This window comes from Pleurodeles waltl, unplaced genomic scaffold, assembly GCF_031143425.1.
Source record: "Pleurodeles waltl isolate 20211129_DDA unplaced genomic scaffold, aPleWal1.hap1.20221129 scaffold_39, whole genome shotgun sequence".
Classification (NCBI taxonomy): Eukaryota; Metazoa; Chordata; class Amphibia; order Caudata; family Salamandridae; genus Pleurodeles; species Pleurodeles waltl.
In genome coordinates this window covers 4867188-4889127 of record NW_027150097.1, presented here as the reverse complement: position 1 = coordinate 4889127, position 21940 = coordinate 4867188, and the positions used below count along the sequence as shown (strand labels likewise).

The 21940-nt window shown below is 43.9% G+C and overlaps 5 non-coding genes across 5 annotated transcripts; all 5 read left to right on the top strand.

Moving 5' to 3' along the window:
• Positions 1 to 2375: 2375 nt before the first annotated feature.
• TRNAE-UUC (transfer RNA glutamic acid (anticodon UUC)) lies at positions 2376 to 2447 on the top strand. The gene has a single exon. It is a non-coding gene; the product is annotated as a tRNA-Glu (tRNA).
• Positions 2448 to 11259: 8812 nt separating this feature from the next.
• TRNAE-UUC (transfer RNA glutamic acid (anticodon UUC)) lies at positions 11260 to 11331 on the top strand. Its single transcript has one exon. It is a non-coding gene; the product is annotated as a tRNA-Glu (tRNA).
• Positions 11332 to 14221: 2890 nt separating this feature from the next.
• TRNAE-UUC (transfer RNA glutamic acid (anticodon UUC)) lies at positions 14222 to 14293 on the top strand. The gene has a single exon. It is a non-coding gene; the product is annotated as a tRNA-Glu (tRNA).
• A 2888-nt stretch (positions 14294 to 17181) lies between these two features.
• Positions 17182 to 17253, top strand: TRNAE-UUC (transfer RNA glutamic acid (anticodon UUC)). Its single transcript has one exon. It is a non-coding gene; the product is annotated as a tRNA-Glu (tRNA).
• Positions 17254 to 20143: 2890 nt separating this feature from the next.
• Positions 20144 to 20215, top strand: TRNAE-UUC (transfer RNA glutamic acid (anticodon UUC)). The gene has a single exon. It is a non-coding gene; the product is annotated as a tRNA-Glu (tRNA).
• Positions 20216 to 21940: the final 1725 nt, after the last annotated feature.

The window sequence follows — 21940 nt, the reverse complement described above, 5'->3', positions numbered from 1 at the left end:
GCTGAACACTACCGGTAGTATCAGACACCAGAGATGCCTCCTGTACCTGGAATAAAACTCTGCTTCTTTGTAAGAAATACAGGGGTGAAGATCTGCTGCATTCACAGTGACCCACTGACCCTTTTACAAAGGTTCCCAGCCGTGCAAAGACTCTTGGTGGTTAGTTAAGGGGCCATGCTAAATGGAGATTTCGAAGCATCAGACGAGACGTTTTCTTTGTTTCTGCATCAGCAAAAGTATATTTCTGTTTTTATGTTATTACTTGTGAAATACACATTTTAGTTGTGCTGTTGGATTTGTCATGTTTGATTTACAGTGTGAACGAATTCAAGCGATAGACAGTAGGTGGCGACTGACACTGCTTCAGGACTCCTAGGGTTGAGGATCGTGGACGTTGGTTCCATCGTGTAATGATTAGCACTCTGGACTCTGAATCCAGCAATCTGAGTTCCAATATCGGTAGGACCTGGAATGTTTGTAATAATACTTTTGTTTTAATTTATTGCAGGTCTTGAGCAGGAAACCATTTGTATCTCTGACATAACCCGTCTCTTCCTCTTTTCATTCCCCTCGTGGTTTCTGCGGTTTGGGGGCATCTATACATTATTCTATAGGCGTTGCTGGGGACACTTGATGCTACACACAGGTGTTGTCTACGTCCTGTGTCTGTGTGGACACCTCTCTACTCTGGCTACACAACTGTAAGAAGCACAGTGTGGACCTGCCTCCACTTGGCCTTCACACCGGATAACTTACAAGGAGAGAGAAATTTACGGAAATGTACGATGTGAAAGAACGACTGTACCAAAGTGTTAATGTATGAAATTGCCCTTTGCTTTTTTTTGTGAGTTGCAAATGGTAACCTTTGACTAAAGCAAGTACCCAAAAATAAACAGTTTTCAGCTGAACTCATATAACTTGCATTTGCAGTGGAAGATCTGCCTGGAGCAGTATATGAGTGTGAAAAGGTCTCTAGTTTTGTCTTGAAATACCAGAGACTTCGGCGCTCTCCACCAGTCTCCTTCGACATCACATCCTGATGCTGAACAGTATTAGCAGATAAATGAATAAAAAACTGGCTGACGTGTACATGCACATGTGTGCATATGTACCACGGTGCTATAGTCTGATGACATATATGTGCCAGTCTGTGGGGTCAAAGGGCAGTCAGAAGTTACTGGGCCACAGTTGTATCAATGAGGACTGTGTACTTCCTGTGCCCTGGGGCATTCGTACTCTGGTCCCTCAAACTAGGGTGGAAGCCCCCCTTTAGCACATGACTCTCAGAATAACAAGTCAGAGCAGACATTAGTGTAACTGGGTACTCACACTTGTGAAAGGCACAAGTGCAAGTAGTGAACTGCAACCTGACCTCACAGCATACACTTTAGACATCTTTTGTAAACACACAAACATATTTTCAGTATAACTTGTTTACATTTTACATCAATAAATATGGTAATATTTGTATTTGAAATGTTTAATTTGCTTACCTTTGGCGCATATTCCTAGTACCTTATATTTTAACTTTTCTCCATTCGGGTGTATACAATTGGTATAATGTCAGAAAGGGAGAAGAAGACCGAGAATTCCTAAGAATGTGAGCTTACATGCTTTTAAGAACATATGTCTGGTGTTGTGACAAAACAGCAGTGACCACTTCAGCTCAGCACTTGCTTCTTCCTCTGCTGTCCCAAAATATTGTGGAATTACTAGTCTCTGCGCCTCTGACAAGGCTGCTGACATCCAATTGATGATTTGTAGCATTGTGGGCTGTGAGTGCTTTGGCTGTGCTGCCCCCTGGCAGTCACTCTGTGAAGATGCAGGTACCTGGGAACAACCCAGACTACTTCTGAGCTGTTTCTTCTCTGTGTGAACCAATCCAGTGTCAGGACTGGAGTCGGTGCTGTTAGTAGATAGAGAAGGAGTATAACTCGAGCCCCAGGAGGGCAGCCTGGAGCCTGTGACAGGTGCAGGGGAGTGTCGTCAAGGAAGCAGCTGGAAGATAACTGGAGAGGGGTCTGTGGGGCCATCAGTCTGGTGAGGAAACCCAGGAGTGTCCTACGGGAGGGGCGTGGCTTTGTCTGGCTCAAGGGGAGGGGTTAGTAATAGTGAATGCAGGGACTGCTGCTGTCCTCCGTGTCCTGGGCTCTGTGTATGTGTAGAAGCTCTAAGGTTGTAAATAATGAGACCTGACAGGTTGTGGCAGAAATGATGACTTCTGGTCATTCCTTCTCTTTTGTCAGAAGTGAGGTGTCTGTTACCCCAATTGATTGTGTACTACTGAGAAGAACAATATAACTCTCAGTGTACGGACTGCACTGTGACCCTGGGAGACACCTCACATACACTAAGCTGTATAAAAAGTTCACAGTTCCCATATGGTCTAGCGGTTAGGATTTCTGGTTTTCACCCAGGTGGCCTGGGTTCGACTCCCGGTATGGGAAATCCATATATTTTTTTTTCACTACTCAGACATTTTAATCTTTCTCAGTTTTTTTCTATAAACCTAAATGCACCTAAAGTCTTAATAAATGTCACTTGCTTTGTCTTCTGCTTCCATCTAATGCCGTCAGAGGTTTACACCGACCCCCAAATCTACTGCCCTCTCTCCCCAGCCCTTGACCTGTACATTAATACTATGAAGGGTTATTCCTTGTTTTTCTTTTATTGCACAACAAAAAGTACAGATTATATAAAGAGACCGGGGCACAGAGAAGAAGGCAGCAATTGACTGTGGTCCCACCATGGGAAATTCGCATTTTATTACCTGCCCCGTCCATACTGTGGGTTCATCATTTGTTTTATGACATGATTTCCCTGCTGTGTTGTTTCTAGTATAAGACTTGAGTACTTTATGTGTTTTATATCATCTGTGATATTGCAGCTGTTGTTTGCAGTGTCCACATTTTGCAACCAGTGTGCTTTGTACCCTCACTGCTGCTCTCTCAGAGAGGGTAGGCTGAACACTACCGGTAGTATCAGACACCAGAGATGCCTCCTGTACCTGGAATAAAACTCTGCTTCTTTGTAAGAAATACAGGGGTGAAGATCTGCTGCATTCACAGTGACCCACTGACCCTTTTACAAAGGTTCCCAGCCGTGCAAAGACTCTTGGTGGTTAGTTAAGGGGCCATGCTAAATGGAGATTTCGAAGCATCAGACGAGACGTTTTCTTTGTTTCTGCATCAGCAAAAGTATATTTCTGTTTTTATGTTATTACTTGTGAAATACACATTTTAGTTGTGCTGTTGGATTTGTCATGTTTGATTTACAGTGTGAACGAATTCAAGCGATAGACAGTAGGTGGCGACTGACACTGCTTCAGGACTCCTAGGGTTGAGGATCGTGGACGTTGGTTCCATCGTGTAATGATTAGCACTCTGGACTCTGAATCCAGCAATCTGAGTTCCAATATCGGTAGGACCTGGAATGTTTGTAATAATACTTTTGTTTTAATTTATTGCAGGTCTTGAGCAGGAAACCATTTGTATCTCTGACATAACCCGTCTCTTCCTCTTTTCATTCCCCTCGTGGTTTCTGCGGTTTGGGGGCATCTATACATTATTCTATAGGCGTTGCTGGGGACACTTGATGCTACACACAGGTGTTGTCTACATCCTGTGTCTGTGTGGACACCTCTCTACTCTGGCTACACAACTGTAAGATGCACAGTGTGGACCTGACTCCACTTGGCCTTCACACCGGATAACTTACAAGGAGAGAGAAACTTACGGAAATGTACGGTGTGAAAGAACGACTTTACCAAAGTGTTAATGTATGAAATTGCCCTTTGCTTTTTTTTTGTGAGTTGCAAATGGTAACCTTTGACTAAAGCAAGTACCCAAAAATAAACAGTTTTCAGCTGGACTCATATAACTTGCATTTGCAGTGGAAGATCTGCCTGGAGCAGTATATGAGTGTGAAAAGGTCTCTAGTTTTGTCTTGAAATACCAGAGACTTCGGCGCTCTCCACCAGTCTCCTTCGACATCACATCCTGATGCTGAACAGTATTAGCACATAAATGAATAAAAAACTGGCTGACGTGTACATGCACATGTGTGCATATGTACAACAGTGCTATAGTCTGATGACATATATGTGCCAGTCTGTGGGGTCAAAGGGCAGTCAGAAGTTACTGGGCCACAGTTGTATCAATGAGGACTGTGTACTTCCTGTGCCCTGGGGCATTCGTACTCTGGTCGCTCAAACTAGGGTGGAAGCCCCCCTTTAGCACATGACTCTCAGAATAACAAGTCAGAGCAGACATTAGTGTAACTGGGTACTCACACTTGTGAAAGGCACAAGTGCAAGTAGTGAACTGCAACCTGACCTCACAGCATACACTTTAGACATCCTTTGTAAACACACACACATATTTTCAGTCTAACTTGTTTACATTTTACATCAATAAATATGGTAATATTTGTATTTGAAATGTTTAATTTGCCTACCTTTGGCGCATATTCCTAGTACCTTATATTTTAACTTTTCTCCATTCGGGTGTATACAATTGGTATAATGTCAGAAAGGGAGAAGACGACCGAGAATTCCTAAGAATGTGCGCTTACGTGCTTTTAAGAACATATGTCTGGTGTTGTGACAAAACAGCAGTGACCACTTCAGCTCAGCACTTGCTTCTTCCTCTGCTGTCCCAAAATATTGTGGAATTACTAGTCTCTGCGCCTCTGACAAGGCTGCTGACATCCTATTGATGATTCGTAGGCTTGTGGGCTGTGAGTGCTTTGGCTGTGCTGCCCCCTGGCGGTCACTCTGTGGAGATGCAGGTATCTGGGAACAACCCAGACTACTTCTGAGCTGTTTCTTCTCTGTGTGAACCAATCCAGTGTCAGGACTGGAGTCGGTGCTGTTAGTAGATAGAGAAGGAGTATAACTCGAGCCCCAGGAGGGCAGCCTGGAACCTGTGACAGGTGCAGGGGAGTGTCGTCAAGGAAGCAGCTGGAAGATAACTGGAGAGGGGTCTGTGGGGCCATCAGTCTGGTGAGGAAACCCAGGAGTGTCCTACGGGAGGGGCGTGGCTTTGTCTGGCTCAAGGGGAGGGGTTAGTAATAGTGAATGCAGGGACTGCTGCTGTCCTCCGTGTCCTGGGCTCTGTGTATGTGTAGAAGCTCTAAGGTTGTAAATAATGAGACCTGACAGGTTGTGGCAGAAATGATGACTTCTGGTCATTCCTTCTCTTTTGTCAGAAGTGAGGTGTCTGTTACCCCAATTGATTGTGTACTACTGAGAAGAACAATATAACTCTCAGTGTACGGAATGCACTGTGACCTTGGGAGACACCTCACATACACTAAGCTGTATTAAAAGTTCACAGTTCCCATATGGTCTAGCGGTTAGGATTCCTGGTTTTCACCCAGACGGCTTGGGTTTGACTCCTGGTATGGGAAATCCATTTTTTTTTTTTTCACTACTCAGACATTTTAATCTTTCTCAGTTTTTTTCTATAAACCTAAATGCACCTAAAGTCTAAATAAATGTCACTTGCTTTGTCTTCTGCTTCCATCTAATGCCGTCAGAGGTTTACACCGACCCCCAAATCTACTGCCCTCTCTCCCCAGCCCTTGACCTGTACATTAATACTATGAAGGGTTATTCCTTGTTTTTCTTTTATTGCACAACAAAAAGTACAGATTATATAAAGAGACCGGGGCACAGAGAAGAAGGCAGCAATTGACTGTGGTCCCACCATGGGAAATTCGCATTTTATTACCTGCCCCGTCCATACTGTGGGTTCATCATTTGTTTTATGACATGATTCCCCTGCTGTGTTGTTTCTAGTATAAGACTTGAGTACTTTATGTGTTTTATATCATCTGTGATATTGCAGCTGTTGTTTGCAGTGTCCATATTTTGCAACCAGTGTGCTTTGTACCCTCACTGCTGCTCTCTCAGAGAGGGTAGGCTGAACACTACCGGTAGTATCAGACACCAGAGATGCCTCCTGTACCTGGAATAAAACTCTGCTTCTTTGTAAGAAATACAGGGGTAAAGATCTGCTGCATTCACAGTGACCCACTGACCCTTTTACGAAGGTTCCCAGCCGTGCAAAGACTCTTGGTGGTTAGTTAAGGGGCCATGCTAAATGGAGATTTCAAAGCATCAGACGAGACGTTTTCTTTGTTTCTGCATCAGCAAAAGTATATTTCTGTTTTTATGTTATTACTTGTGAAATACACATTTTAGTTGTGCTGTTGGATTTGTCATGTTTGATTTACAGTGTGAACGAATTCAAGCGATAGACAGTAGGTGGCGACTGACACTGCTTCAGGACTCCTAGGGTTGAGGATCGTGGACGTTGGTTCCATAGTGTAATGATTAGCACTCTGGACTCTGAATCCAGCAATCTGAGTTCCAATATCGTTAGGACCTGGAATGTTTGTAATAATACTTTTGTTTTAATTTATTGCAGGTCTTGAGCAGGAAACCATTTGTATCTCTGACATAACCCGTCTCTTCCTCTTTTCATTCCCCTCGTGGTTTCTGCGGTTTGGGGGCATCTATACATTATTCTATAGGCGTTGATGGGGACACTTGATGCTACACACAGGTGTTGTCTACGTCCTGTGTCTGTGTGGACACCTCTCTACTCTGGCTACAAAACTGTAAGATGCACAGTGTGGACCTGCCTCCACTTGGCCTTCACACCGGATAACTTACAAGGAGAGAGAAACTTACGGAAATGTACGATGTGAAAGAACGACTGTACCAAAGTGTTAATGTATGAAATTGCCCTTTGCTTTTTTTTGTGAGTTGCAAATGGTAACCTTTGACTAAAGCAAGTACCCAAAAATAAACAGTTTTCAGCTGGACTCATATAACTTGCATTTGCAGTGGAAGATCTGCCTGGAGCAGTATATGAGTGTGAAAAGGTCTCTAGTTTTGTCTTGAAATACCAGAGACTTCGGCGCTCTCCACCAGTCTCCTTCGACATCACATCCTGATGCTGAACAGTATTAGCAGATAAATGAATAAAAAACTGGCTGACGTGTACATGCACATGTTTGCATATGTACCACGGTGCTATAGTCTGATGACATATATGTGCCAGTCTGTGGGGTCAAAGGGCAGTCAGAAGTTACTGGGCCACAGTTGTATCAATGAGGACTGTGTACTTCCTGTGCCCTGGGGCATTCGTACTCTGGTCCCTCAAACTAGGGTGGAAGCCCCCCTTTAGCACATGACTCTCAGAATAACAAGTCAGAACAGACATTAGTGTAACTGGGTACTCACACTTGTGAAAGGCACAAGTGCAAGTAGTGAACTGCAACCTGACCTCACAGCATACACTTTAGACATCTTTTGTAAACACACACACATATTTTCAGTCTAACTTGTTTACATTTTACATCAATAAATATGGTAATATTTGTACTTGAAATGTTTAATTTGCCTACCTTTGGCGCATATTCCTAGTACCTTATATTTTAACTTTTCTCCATTCGGGTGTATACAATTGGTATAATGTCAGAAAGGGAGAAGACGACCGAGAATTCCTAAGAATGTGTGCTTACATGCTTTTAAGAACATATGTCTGGTGTTGTGACAAAACAGCAGTGACCACTTCAGCTCAGCACTTGCTTCTTCCTCTGCTGTCCCAAAATATTGTGGAATTACTAGTCTCTGCGCCTCTGACAAGGCTGCTGACATCCAATTGATGATTTGTAGCCTTGTGGGCTGTGAGAGCTTTGGCTGTGCTGCCCCCTGGCAGTCACTCTGTGAAGATGCAGGTACCTGGGAACAACCCAGACTACTTCTGAGCTGTTTCTTCTCTGTGTGAACCAATCCAGTGTCAGGACTGGAGTCGGTGCTGTTAGTAGATAGAGAAGGAGTATAACTCGAGCCCCAGGAGGGCAGCCTGGAGCCTGTGACAGGTGCAGGGGAGTGTCGTCAAGGAAGCAGCTGGAAGATAACTGGAGAGGGGTCTGTGGGGCCATCAGTCTGGTGAGGAAACCCAGGAGTGTCCTACGGGAGGGGCGTGGCTTTGTCTGGCTCAAGGGGAGGGGTTAGTAATAGTGAATGCAGGGACTGCTGCTGTCCTCCGTGTCCTGGGCTCTGTGTATGTGTAGAAGCTCTAAGGTTGTAAATAATGAGACCTGACAGGTTGTGGCAGAAATGATGACTTCTGGTCATTCCTTCTCTTTTGTCAGAAGTGAGGTGTCTGTTACCCCAATTGATTGTGTACTACTGAGAAGAACAATATAACTCTCAGTGTACGGAATGCACTGTGACCTTGGGAGACACCTCACATACACTAAGCTGTATAAAAAGTTCACAGTTCCCATATGTTCTGCGGTTAGGATTCCTGGTTTTCACCCAGGTGGCCTGGGTTCGACTCCCGGTATGGGAAATCCATATTTTTTTTTTTCACTACTCAGACATTTTAATCTTTCTCAGTTTTTTTCTATTAACCTAAATGCACCTAAAGTCTTAATAAATGTCACTTGCTTTGTCTTCTGCTTCCATCTAATGCCGTCAGAGGTTTACACCGACCCCCAAATCTACTGCCCTCTCTCCCCAGCCCTTGACCTGTACATTAATACTATGAAGGGTTATTCCTTGTTTTTCTTTTATTGCACAACAAAAAGTACAGATTATATAAAGAGACCGGGGCACAGAGAAGAAGGCAGCAATTGACTGTGGTCCCACCATGGGAAATTCGCATTTTATTACCTGCCCCGTCCATACTGTGGGTTTATCATTTGTTTTATGACATGATTCCCCTGCTGTGTTGTTTCTAGTATAAGACTTGAGTACTTTATGTGTTTTATATCATCTGTGATATTGCAGCTGTTGTTTGCAGTGTCCACATTTTGCAACCAGTGTGCTTTGTACCCTCACTGCTGCTCTCTCAGAGAGGGTAGGCTGAACACTACCGGTAGTATCAGACACCAGAGATGCCTCCTGTACCTGGAATAAAACTCTGCTTCTTTGTAAGAAATACAGGGGTGAAGATCTGCTGCATTCACAGTGACCCACTGACCCTTTTACAAAGGTTCCCAGCCGTGCAAAGACTCTTGGTGGTTAGTTAAGGGGCCATGCTAAATGGAGATTTCGAAGCATCAGACGAGACGTTTTCTTTGTTTCTGCATCAGCAAAAGTATATTTCTGTTTTTATGTTATTACTTGTGAAATACACATTTTAGTTGTGCTGTTGGATTTGTCATGTTTGATTTACAGTGTGAACGAATTCAAGCGATAGACAGTAGGTGGCGACTGACACTGCTTCAGGACTCCTAGGGTTGAGGATCGTGGACGTTTGTTCAATCGTGTAATGATTAGCACTCTGGACTCTGAATCCAGCAATCTGAGTTCCAATATCGGTAGGACCTGGAATGTTTGTAATAATACTTTTGTTTTAATTTATTACAGGTCTTGAGCAGGAAACCATTTGTATCTCTGACATAACCCGTCTCTTCCTCTTTTCATTCCCCTCGTGGTTTCTGCGGTTTGGGGGCATCTATACATTATTCTATAGGCGTTGCTGGGGACACTTGATGCTACACACAGGTGTTGTCTACGTCCTGTGTCTGTGTGGACACCTCTCTACTCTGGCTACACAACTGTAAGATGCACAGTGTGGACATGACTCCACTTGGCCTTCACACCGGATAACTTACAAGGAGAGAGAAACTTACGGAAATGTACTGTGTGAAAGAACGACTTTACCAAAGTGTTAATGTATGAAATTGCCCTTTGCTTTTTTTTTGTGAGTTGCAAATGGTAACCTTTGACTAAAGCAAGTACCCAAAAATAAACAGTTTTCAGCTGGACTCATATAACTTGCATTTGCAGTGGAAGATCTGCCTGGAGCAGTATATGAGTGTGAAAAGGTCTCTAGTTTTGTCTTGAAATACCAGAGACTTCGGCGCTCTCCACCAGTCTCCTTCGACATCACATCCTGATGCTGAACAGTATTAGCACATAAATGAATAAAAAACTGGCTGACGTGTACATGTACATGTGTGCATATGTACCACGGTGCTATAGTCTGATGACATATATGTGCCAGTCTGTGGGGTCAAAGGGCAGTCAGAAGTTACTGGGCCACAGTTGTATCAATGAGGACTGTGTACTTCCTGTGCCCTGGGGCATTCGTACTCTGGTCCCTCAAACTAGGGTGGAAGCCCCCCTTTAGCACATGACTCTCAGAATAACAAGTCAGAGCAGACATTAGTGTAACTGGGTACTCACACTTGTGAAAGGCACAAGTGCAAGTAGTGAACTGCAACCTGACCTCACAGCATACACTTTAGACATCCTTTGTAAACACACACACATATTTTCAGTCTAACTTGTTTACATTTTACATCAATAAATATGGTAATATTTGTACTTGAAATGTTTAATTTGCCTACCTTTGGCGCATATTCCTAGTACATTATATTTTAACTTTTCTCCATTCGGGTGTATACAATTGGTATAATGTCAGAAAGGGAGAAGACGACCGAGAATTCCTAAGAATGTGCGCTTACGTGCTTTTAAGAACATATGTCTGGTGTTGTGACAAAACAGCAGTGACCACTTCAGCTCAGCACTTGCTTCTTCCTCTGCTGTCCCAAAATATTGTAGAATTACTAGTCTCTGCGCCTCTGACAAGGCTGCTGACATCCAATTGATGATTTGTAGCCTTGTGGGCTGTGAGTGCTTTGGCTGTGCTGCCCCCTGGCGGTCACTCTGTGAAGATGCAGGTACCTGGGTGCAACCCAGACTACTTCTGAGCTGTTTCTTCTCTGTGTGAACCAATCCAGTGTCAGGACTGGAGTCGGTGCTGTTAGTAGATAGAGAAAGAGTATAACTTGAGCCCCAGGAGGGCAGCCTGGAGCCTGTGACAGGTGCAGGGGAGTGTCGTCAAGGAAGCAGCTGGAAGATAACTGGAGAGGGGTCTGTGGGGCCATCAGTCTGGTGAGGAAACCCAGGAGTGTCCTACGGGAGGGGCGTGGCTTTGTCTGGCTCAAGGGGAGGGGTTAGTAATAGTGAATGCAGGGACTGCTGCTGTCCTCCATGTCCTGGGCTCTGTGTATGTGTAGAAGCTCTAAGGTTGTAAATAATGAGACCTGACAGGTTGTGGCAGAAATGATGACTTCTGGTCATTCCTTCTCTTTTGTCAGAAGTGAGGTGTCTGTTACCCCAATTGATTGTGTACTACTGAGAAGAACAATATAACTCTCAGTGTACGGAATGCACTGTGACCTTGGGAGACACCTCACATACACTAAGCTGTATAAAAAGGTCACAGTTCCCATATGGTCTAGTGGTTAGGATTCCTGGTTTTCACCCAGGCGGCCTGGGTTCGACTCCCGGTATGGGAAATCCATATTTTTTTTTTTCACTACTCAGACATTTTAATCTTTCTCAGTTTTTTTCTATAAACCTAAATGCACCTAAAGTCTTAATAAATGTCACTTGCTTTGTCTTCTGCTTCCATCTAATGCCGTCAGAGGTTTACACCGACCCCCAAATCTACTGCCCTCTCTCCCCAGCCCTTGACCTGTACATTAATACTATGAAGGGTTATTCCTTGTTTTTCTTTTATTGCACAACAAAAAGTACAGATTATATAAAGAGACCGGGGCACAGAGAAGAAGGCAGCAATTGACTGTGGTCCCACCATGGGAAATTCGCATTTTATTACCTGCCCCGTCCATACTGTGGGTTCATCATTTGTTTTATGACATGATTCCCCTGCTGTGTTGTTTCTAGTATAAGACTTGAGTACTTTATGTGTTTTATATCATCTGTGATATTGCAGCTGTTGTTTGCAGTGTCCACATTTTGCAACCAGTGTGCTTTGTACCCTCACTGCTGCTCTCTCAGAGAGGGTAGGCTGAACACTACCGGTAGTATCAGACACCAGAGATGCCTCCTGTACCTGGAATAAAACTCTGCTTCTTTGTAAGAAATACAGGGGTAAAGATCTGCTGCATTCACAGTGACCCACTGACCATTTTACGAAGGTTCCCAGCCGTGCAAAGACTCTTGGTGGTTAGTTAAGGGGCCATGCTAAATGGAGATTTCAAAGCATCAGACGAGACGTTTTCTTTGTTTCTGCATCAGCAAAAGTATATTTCTGTTTTTATGTTATTACTTGTGAAATACACATTTTAGTTGTGCTGTTGGATTTGTCATGTTTGATTTACAGTGTGAACATATTCAAGCGATAGACAGTAGGTGGCGACTGACACTGCTTCAGGACTCCTAGGGTTGAGGATCGTGGAAGTTGGTTCAATCGTGTAATGATTAGCACTCTGGACTCTGAATCCAGCAATCTGAGTTCCAATATCGGTAGGACCTGGAATGTTTGTAATAATACTTTTGTTTTAATTTATTGCAGGTCTTGAGCAGGAAACCATTTGTATCTCTGACATAACCCGTCTCTTCCTCTTTTCATTCCCCTCGTGGTTTCTGCGGTTTGGGGGCATCTATACATTATTCTATAGGCGTTGCTGGGGACACTTGATGCTACACACAGGTGTTGTCTACGTCCTGTGTCTGTGTGGACACCTCTCTACTCTGGCTACACAACTGTAAGATGCACAGTGTGGACCTGACTCCACTTGGCCTTCACACCGGATAACTTACAAGGAGAGAGAAACTTACGGAAATGTACGGTGTGAAAGAACGACTTTACCAAAGTGTTAATGTATGAAATTGCCCTTTGCTTTTTTTTTGTGAGTTGCAAATGGTAACCTTTGACTAAAGCAAGTACCCAAAAATAAACAGTTTTCAGCTGGACTCATATAACTTGCATTTGCAGTGGAAGATCTGCCTGGAGCAGTATATGAGTGTGAAAAGGTCTCTAGTTTTTTCTTGAAATACCAGAGACTTCGGCGCTCTCCACCAGTCTCCTTCGACATCACTTCCTGATGCTGAACAGTATTAGCACATAAATGAATAAAAAACTGGCTGACGTGTACATGCACATGTGTGCATATGTACCACGGTGCTATAGTCTGATGACATATATGTGCCAGTCTGTTGGGTCAAAGGGCAGTCAGAAGTTACTGGGCCACAGTTGTATCAATGAGGACTGTGTACTTCCTGTGCCCTGGGGCATTCGTACTCTGGTCCCTCAAACTAGGGTGGAAGCCCCCCTTTAGCACATGACTCTCAGAATAACAAGTCAGAGCAGACATTAGTGTAACTGGGTACTCACACTTGTGAAAGGCACAAGTGCAAGTAGTGAACTGCAACCTGACCTCACAGCATACACTTTAGACATCCTTTGTAAACGCACACACATATTTTCAGTCTAACTTGTTTACATTTTACATCAATAAATATGGTAATATTTGTACTTGAAATGTTTAATTTGCCTACCTTTGGCGCATATTCCTAGTACCTTATATTTTAACTTTTCTCCATTCGGGTGTATACAATTGGTATAATGTCAGAAAGGGAGAAGGCGACCGAGAATTCCTAAGAATGTGCGCTTACGTGCTTTTAAGAACATATGTCTGGTGTTGTGACAAAACAGCAGTGAACACTTCAGCTCAGCACTTGCTTCTTCCTCTGCTGTCCCAAAATATTGTAGAATTACTAGTCTCTGTGCCTCTGACAAGGCTGCTGACATCCAATTGATGATTTGTAGCCTTGTGGTCTGTGAGTGCTTTGGCTGTGCTGCCCCCTGGCGGTCACTCTGTGAAGATGCAGGTACCTGGGAACAACCCAGACTACTTCTGAGCTGTTTCTTCTCTGTGTGAACCAATCCAGTGTCAGGACTGGAGTCGGTGCTGTTAGTAGATAGAGAAAGAGTATAACTCGAGCCCCAGGAGGGCAGCCTGGAGCCTATGACAGGTGCAGGGGAGTGTCGTCAAGGAAGCAGCTGGAAGATAACTGGAGAGGGGTCTGTGGGGCCATCAGTCTGGTGAGGAAACCCAGGAGTGTCCTACGGGAGGGGCGTGGCTTTGTCTGGCTCAAGGGGAGGGGTTAGTAATAGTGAATGCAGGGACTGCTGCTGTCCTCCGTGTCCTGGGCTCTGTGTATGTGTAGAAGCTCTAAGGTTGTAAATAATGAGACCTGACAGGTTGTGGCAGAAATGATGACTTCTGGTCATTCCTTCTCTTTTGTCAGAAGTGAGGTGTCTGTTACCCCAATTGATTGTGTACTACTGAGAAGAACAATATAACTCTCAGTGTACGGAATGCACTGTGACCTTGGGAGACACCTCACATACACTAAGCTGTATAAAAAGTTCACAGTTCCCATATGGTCTAGCAGTTAGGATTCCTGGTTTTCACCCAGGCGGCCTGGGTTCGACTCCCGGTATGGGAAATCCATTTTTTGTTTTTCACTATTCAGACATTTTAATCTTTCTCAGTTTTTTTCTATAAACCTAAATGCACCTAAAGTCTTAATAAATGTCACTTGCTTTGTCTTCTGCTTCCATCTAATGCCGTCAGAGTTTTACACCGACCCCCAAATCTACTGCCCTCTCTCCCCAGCCCTTGACCTGTACATTAATACTATGAAGGGTTATTCCTTGTTTTTCTTTTATTGCACAACAAAAAGTACAGATTATATAAAGAGACCGGGGCACAGAGAAGAAGGCAGCAATTGACTGTGGTCCCACCATGGGAAATTCGCATTTTATTACCTGCCCCGTCCATACTGTGGGTTCATCATTTGTTTTATGACATGATTCCCCTGCTGTGTTGTTTCTAGTATAAGACTTGAGTACTTTATGTGTTTTATATCATCTGTGATATTGCAGCTGTTGTTTGCAGTGTCCACATTTTGCAACCAGTGTGCTTTGTACCCTCACTGCTGCTCTCTCAGAGAGGGTAGGCTGAACACTACCGGTAGTATCAGACACCAGAGATGCCTCCTGTACCTGGAATAAAACTCTGCTTCTTTGTAAGAAATACAGGGGTGAAGATCTGCTGCATTCACAGTGACCCACTGACCCTTTTACGAAGGTTCCCAGCTGTGCAAAGACTCTTGGTGGTTAGTTAAGGGGCCATGCTAAATGGAGATTTCAAAGCATCAGACGAGACGTTTTCTTTGTTTCTGCATCAGCAAAAGTATATTTCTGTTTTTATGTTATTACTTGTGAAATACACATTTTAGTTGTGCTGTTGGATTTGTCATGTTTGATTTACAGTGTGAACGAATTCAAGCGATAGACAGTAGGTGGCGACTGACACTGCTTCAGGACTCCTAGGGTTGAGGATCGTGGACGTTGGTTCCATCGTGTAATGATTAGCACTCTGGACTCTGAATCCAGCAATCTGAGTTCCAATATCGGTAGGACCTGGAATGTTTGTAATAATACTTTTGTTTTAATTTATTGCAGGTCTTGAGCAGGAAACCATTTGTATTTCTGACATAACCCGTCTCTTCCTCTTTTCATTCCCGTCGTGGTTTCTGCGGTTTGGGGGCATCTATACATTATTCTATAGGCGTTGATGGGGACACTTGATGCTACACACAGGTGTTGTCTACGTCCTGTGTCTGTGTGGACACCTCTCTACTCTGGCTACACAACTGTAAGAAGCACAGTGTGGACCTGCCTCCACTTGGCCTTCACACCGGATAACTTACAAGGAGAGAGAAATTTACGGAAATGTACGATGTGAAAGAACGACTGTACCAAAGTGTTAATGTATGAAATTGCCCTTTGCTTTTTTTTGTGAGTTGCAAATGGTAACCTTTGACTAAAGCAAGTACCCAAAAATAAACAGTTTTCAGCTGAACTCATATAACTTGCATTTGCAGTGGAAGATCTGCCTGGAGCAGTATATGAGTGTGAAAAGGTCTCTAGTTTTGTCTTGAAATACCAGAGACTTCGGCGCTCTCCACCAGTCTCCTTCGACATCACATCCTGATGCTGAACAGTATTAGCAGATAAATGAATAAAAAACTGGCTGACGTGTACATGCACATGTGTGCATATGTACCACGGTGCTATAGTCTGATGACATATATGTGCCAGTCTGTGGGGTCAAAGGGCAGTCAGAAGTTACTGGGCCACAGTTGTATCAATGAGGACTGTGTACTTCCTGTGCCCTGGGGCATTCGTACTCTGGTCCCTCAAACTAGGGTGGAAGCCCCCCTTTAGCACATGACTCTCAGAATAACAAGTCAGAGCAGACATTAGTGTAACTGGGTACTCACACTTGTGAAAGGCACAAGTGCAAGTAGTGAACTGCAACCTGACCTCACAGCATACACTTTAGACATCTTTTGTAAACACACACACATATTTTCAGTCTAACTTGTTTACATTTTACATCAATAAATATGGTAATATTTGTACTTGAAATGTTTAATTTGCTTACCTTTGGCGCATATTCCTAGTACCTTATATTTTAACTTTTCTCCATTCGGGTGTATACAATTGGTATAATGTCAGAAAGGGAGAAGAAGACCGAGAATTCCTAAGAATGTGAGCTTACATGCTTTTAAGAACATATGTCTGGTGTTGTGACAAAACAGCAGTGACCACTTCAGCTCAGCACTTGCTTCTTCCTCTGCTGTCCCAAAATATTGTGGAATTACTAGTCTCTACGCCTCTGAGAAGGCTGCTGACATCCAATTGATGATTTGTAGCATTGTGGGCTGTGAGTGCTTTGGCTGTGCTGCCCCCTGGCAGTCACTCTGTGAAGATGCAGGTACCTGGGAACAACCCAGACTACTTCTGAGCTGTTTCTTCTCTGTGTGAACCAATCCAGTGTCAGGACTAGAGTCGGTGCTGTTAGTAGATAGAGAAGGAGTATAACTCGAGCCCCAGGAGGGCAGCCTGGAGCCTGTGACAGGTGCAGGGGAGTGTTGTCAAGGAAGCAGCTGGAAGATAACTGGAGAGGGGTCTGTGGGGCCATCAGTCTGGTGAGGAAACCCAGGAGTGTCCTACGGGAGGGGCGTGGCTTTGTCTGGCTCAAGGGGAGGGGTTAGTAATAGTGAATGCAGGGACTGCTGCTGTCCTCCGTGTCCTGGGCTCTGTGTATGTGTAGAAGCTCTAAGGTTGTAAATAATGAGACCTGACAGGTTGTGGCAGAAATGATGACTTCTGGTCATTCCTTCTTTTTTGTCAGAAGTGAGGTGTCTGTTACCCCAATTGATTGTGTACTACTGAGAAGAACAATATAACTCTCAGTGTACGGACTGCACTGTGACCCTGGGAGACACCTCACATACACTAAGCTGTATAAAAAGTTCACAGTTCCCATATGGTCTAGCGGTTAGGATTCCTGGTTTTCACCCAGGTGGCCTGGGTTCGACTCCCGGTATGGGAAATCCATATATTTTTTTTTCACTACTCAGACATTTTAATCTTTCTCAGTTTTTTTCTATAAACCTAAATGCACCTAAAGTCTTAATAAATGTCACTTGCTTTGTCTTCTGCTTCCATCTAATGCCGTCAGAGGTTTACACCGACCCCCAAATCTACTGCCCTCTCTCCCCAGCCCTTGACCTGTACATTAATACTATGAAGGGTTATTCCTTGTTTTTCTTTTATTGCACAACAAAAAGTACAGATTATATAAAGAGACCGGGGCACAGAGAAGAAGGCAGCAATTGACTGTGGTCTCACCATGGGAAATTCGCATTTTATTACCTGCCCCGTCCATACTGTGGGTTCATCATTTGTTTTATGACATGATTCCCCTGCTGTGTTGTTTCTAGTATAAGACTTGAGTACTTTATGTGTTTTATATCATCTGTGATATTGCAGCTGTTGTTTGCAGTGTCCACATTTTGCAACCAGTGTGCTTTGTACCCTCACTGCTGCTCTCTCAGAGAGGGTAGGCTGAACACTACCGGTAGTATCAGACACCAGAGATGCCTCCTGTACCTGGAATAAAACTCTGCTTCTTTGTAAGAAATACAGGGGTGAAGATCTGCTGCATTCACAGTGACCCACTGACCCTTTTACAAAGGTTCCCAGCCGTGCAAAGACTCTTGGTGGTTAGTTAAGGGGCCATGCTAAATGGAGATTTCGAAGCATCAGACGAGACGTTTTCTTTGTTTCTGCATCAGCAAAAGTATATTTCTGTTTTTATGTTATTACTTGTGAAATACACATTTTAGTTGTGCTGTTGGATTTGTCATGTTTGATTTACAGTGTGAACGAATTCAAGCGATAGACAGTAGGTGGCGACTGACACTGCTTCAGGACTCCTAGGGTTGAGGATCGTGGACGTTGGTTCAATCGTGTAATGATTAGCACTCTGGACTCTGAATCCAGCAATCTGAGTTCCAATATCGGTAGGACCTGGAATGTTTGTAATAATACTTTTGTTTTAATTTATTACAGGTCTTGAGCAGGAAACCATTTGTATCTCTGACATAACCCGTCTCTTCCTCTTTTCATTCCCCTCGTGGTTTCTGCGGTTTGGGGGCATCTATACATTATTCTATAGGCGTTGCTGGGGACACTTGATGCTACACACAGGTGTTGTCTACGTCCTGTGTCTGTGTGGACACCTCTCTACTCTGGCTACACAACTGTAAGATGCACAGTGTGGACATGACTCCACTTGGCCTTCACACCGGATAACTTACAAGGAGAGAGAAACTTACGGAAATGTACGGTGTGAAAGAACGACTTTACCAAAGTGTTAATGTATGAAATTGCCCTTTGCTTTTTTTTTGTGAATTGCAAATGGTAACCTTTGACTAAAGCAAGTACCCAACAATAAACAGTTTTCAGCTGGACTCATATAACTTGCATTTGCAGTGGAAGATCTGCCTGGAGCAGTATATGAGTGTGAAAAGGTCTCTAGTTTTTTCTTGAAATACCAGAGACTTCGGCGCTCTCCACCAGTCTCCTTCGACATCACATCCTGATGCTGAACAGTATTAGCACATAAATGAATAAAAAACTGGCTGACGTGTACATGCACATGTGTGCATATGTACCACGGTGCAATAGTCTGATGACATATATGTGCCAGTCTGTGGGGTCAAAGGGCAGTCAGAAGTTACTGGGCCACAGTTGTATCAATGAGGACTGTGTACTTCCTGTGCCCTGGGGCATTCGTACTCTGGTCCCTCAAACTAGGGTGGAAGCCCCCCTTTAGCACATGACTCTCAGAATAACAAGTCAGAGCAGACATTAGTGTAACTGGGTACTCACACTTGTGAAAGGCACAAGTGCAAGTAGTGAACTGCAACCTGACCTCACAGCATACACTTTAGACATCCTTTGTAAACGCACACACATATTTTCAGTCTAACTTGTTTACATTTTACATCAATAAATATGGTAATATTTGTACTTGAAATGTTTAATTTGCCTACCTTTGGCGCATATTCCTAGTACCTTATATTTTAACTTTTCTCCATTCGGGTGTATACAATTGGTATAATGTCAGAAAGGGAGAAGGCGACCGAGAATTCCTAAGAATGTGCGCTTACGTGCTTTTAAGAACATATGTCTGGTGTTGTGACAAAACAGCAGTGAACACTTCAGCTCAGCACTTGCTTCTTCCTCTGCTGTCCCAAAATATTGTAGAATTACTAGTCTCTGCGCCTCTGACAAGGCTGCTGACATCCAATTGATGATTTGTAGCCTTGTGGGCTGTGAGTGCTTTGGCTGTGCTGCCCCCTGGCGGTCACTCTGTGAAGATGCAGGTACCTGGGAACAACCCAGACTACTTCTGAGCTGTTTCTTCTCTGTGTGAACCAATCCAGTGTCAGGACTGGAGTCGGTGCTGTTAGTAGATAGAGAAAGAGTATAACTCGAGCCCCAGGAGGGCAGCCTGGAGCCTGTGACAGGTGCAGGGGAGTGTCGTCAAGGAAGCAGCTGGAAGATAACTGGAGAGGGGTCTGTGGGGCCATCAGTCTGGTGAGGAAACCCAGGAGTGTCCTACGGGAGGGGCGTGGCTTTGTCTGGCTCAAGGGGAGGGGTTAGTAATAGTGAATGCAGGGACTGCTGCTGTCCTCCGTGTCCTGGGCTCTGTGTATGTGTAGAAGCTCTAAGGTTGTAAATAATGAGACCTGACAGGTTGTGGCAGAAATGATGACTTCTGGTCATTCCTTCTCTTTTGTCAGAAGTGAGGTGTCTGTTACCCCAATTGATTGTGTACTACTGAGAAGAACAATATAACTCTCAGTGTACGGAATGCACTGTGACCTTGGGAGACACCTCACATACACTAAGCTGTATAAAAAGTTCACAGTTCCCATATGGTCTAGCAGTTAGGATTCCTGGTTTTCACCCAGGCGGCCTGGGTTCGACTCCCGGTATGGGAAATCCATTTTTTGTTTTTCACTACTCAGACATTTTAATCTTTCTCAGTTTTTTTCTATAAACCTAAATGCACCTAAAGTCTTAATAAATGTCACTTGCTTTGTCTTCTGCTTCCATCTAATGCCGTCAGAGTTTTACACCGACCCCCAAATCTACTGCCCTCTCTCCCCAGCCCTTGACCTGTACATTAATACTATGAAGGGTTATTCCTTGTTTTTCTTTTATTGCACAACAAAAAGTACAGATTATATAAAGAGACCGGGGCACAGAGAAGAAGGCAGCAATTGACTGTGGTCCCACCATGGGAAATTCGCATTTTATTACCTGCCCCGTCCATACTGTGGGTTCATCATTTGTTTTATGACATGATTCCCCTGCTGTGTTGTTTCTAGTATAAGACTTGAGTACTTTATGTGTTTTATATCATCTGTGATATTGCAGCTGTTGTTTGCAGTGTCCACATTTTGCAACCAGTGTGCTTTGTACCCTCACTGCTGCTCTCTCAGAGAGGGTAGGCTGAACACTACCGGTAGTATCAGACACCAGAGATGCCTCCTGTACCTGGAATAAAACTCTGCTTCTTTGTAAGAAATACAGGGGTGAAGATCTGCTGCATTCACAGTGACCCACTGACCCTTTTACGAAGGTTCCCAGCCGTGCAAAGACTCTTGGTGGTTAGTTAAGGGGCCATGCTAAATGGAGATTTCGAAGCATCAGACGAGACGTTTTCTTTGTTTCTGCATCAGCAAAAGTATATTTCTGTTTTTATGTTATCACTTGTGAAATACACATTTTAGTTGTGCTGTTGGATTTGTCATGTTTGATTTACAGTGTGAACGAATTCAAGCGATAGACAGTAGGTGGCGACTGACACTGCTTCAGGACTCCTAGGGTCGAGGATCGTGGACGTTGGTTCCATCGTGTAATGATTAGCACTCTGGACTCTGAATCCAGCAATCTGAGTTCCAATATCGGTAGGACCTGGAATGTTTGTAATAATACTTTTGTTTTAATTTATTGCAGGTCTTGAGCAGGAAACCATTTGTATTTCTGACATAACCCGTCTCTTCCTCTTTTCATTCCCCTCGTGGTTTCTGCGGTTTGGGGGCATCTATACATTATTCTATAGGCGTTGATGGGGACACTTGATGCTACACACAGGTGTTGTCTACGTCCTGTGTCTGTGTGGACACCTCTCTACTCTGGCTACACAACTGTAAGAAGCACAGTGTGGACCTGCCTCCACTTGGCCTTCACACCGGATAACTTACAAGGAGAGAGAAATTTACGGAAATGTACGATGTGAAAGAACGACTGTACCAAAGTGTTAATGTATGAAATTGCCCTTTGCTTTTTTTTGTGAGTTGCAAATGGTAACCTTTGACTAAAGCAAGTACCCAAAAATAAACAGTTTTCAGCTGAACTCATATAACTTGCATTTGCAGTGGAAGATCTGCCTGGAGCAGTATATGAGTGTGAAAAGGTCTCTAGTTTTGTCTTGAAATACCAGAGACTTCGGCGCTCTCCACCAGTCTCCTTCGACATCACATCCTGATGCTGAACAGTATTAGCAGATAAATGAATAAAAAACTGGCTGACGTGTACATGCACATGTGTGCATATGTACCACGGTGCTATAGTCTGATGACATATATGTGCCAGTCTGTGGGGTCAAAGGGCAGTCAGAAGTTACTGGGCCACAGTTGTATCAATGAGGACTGTGTACT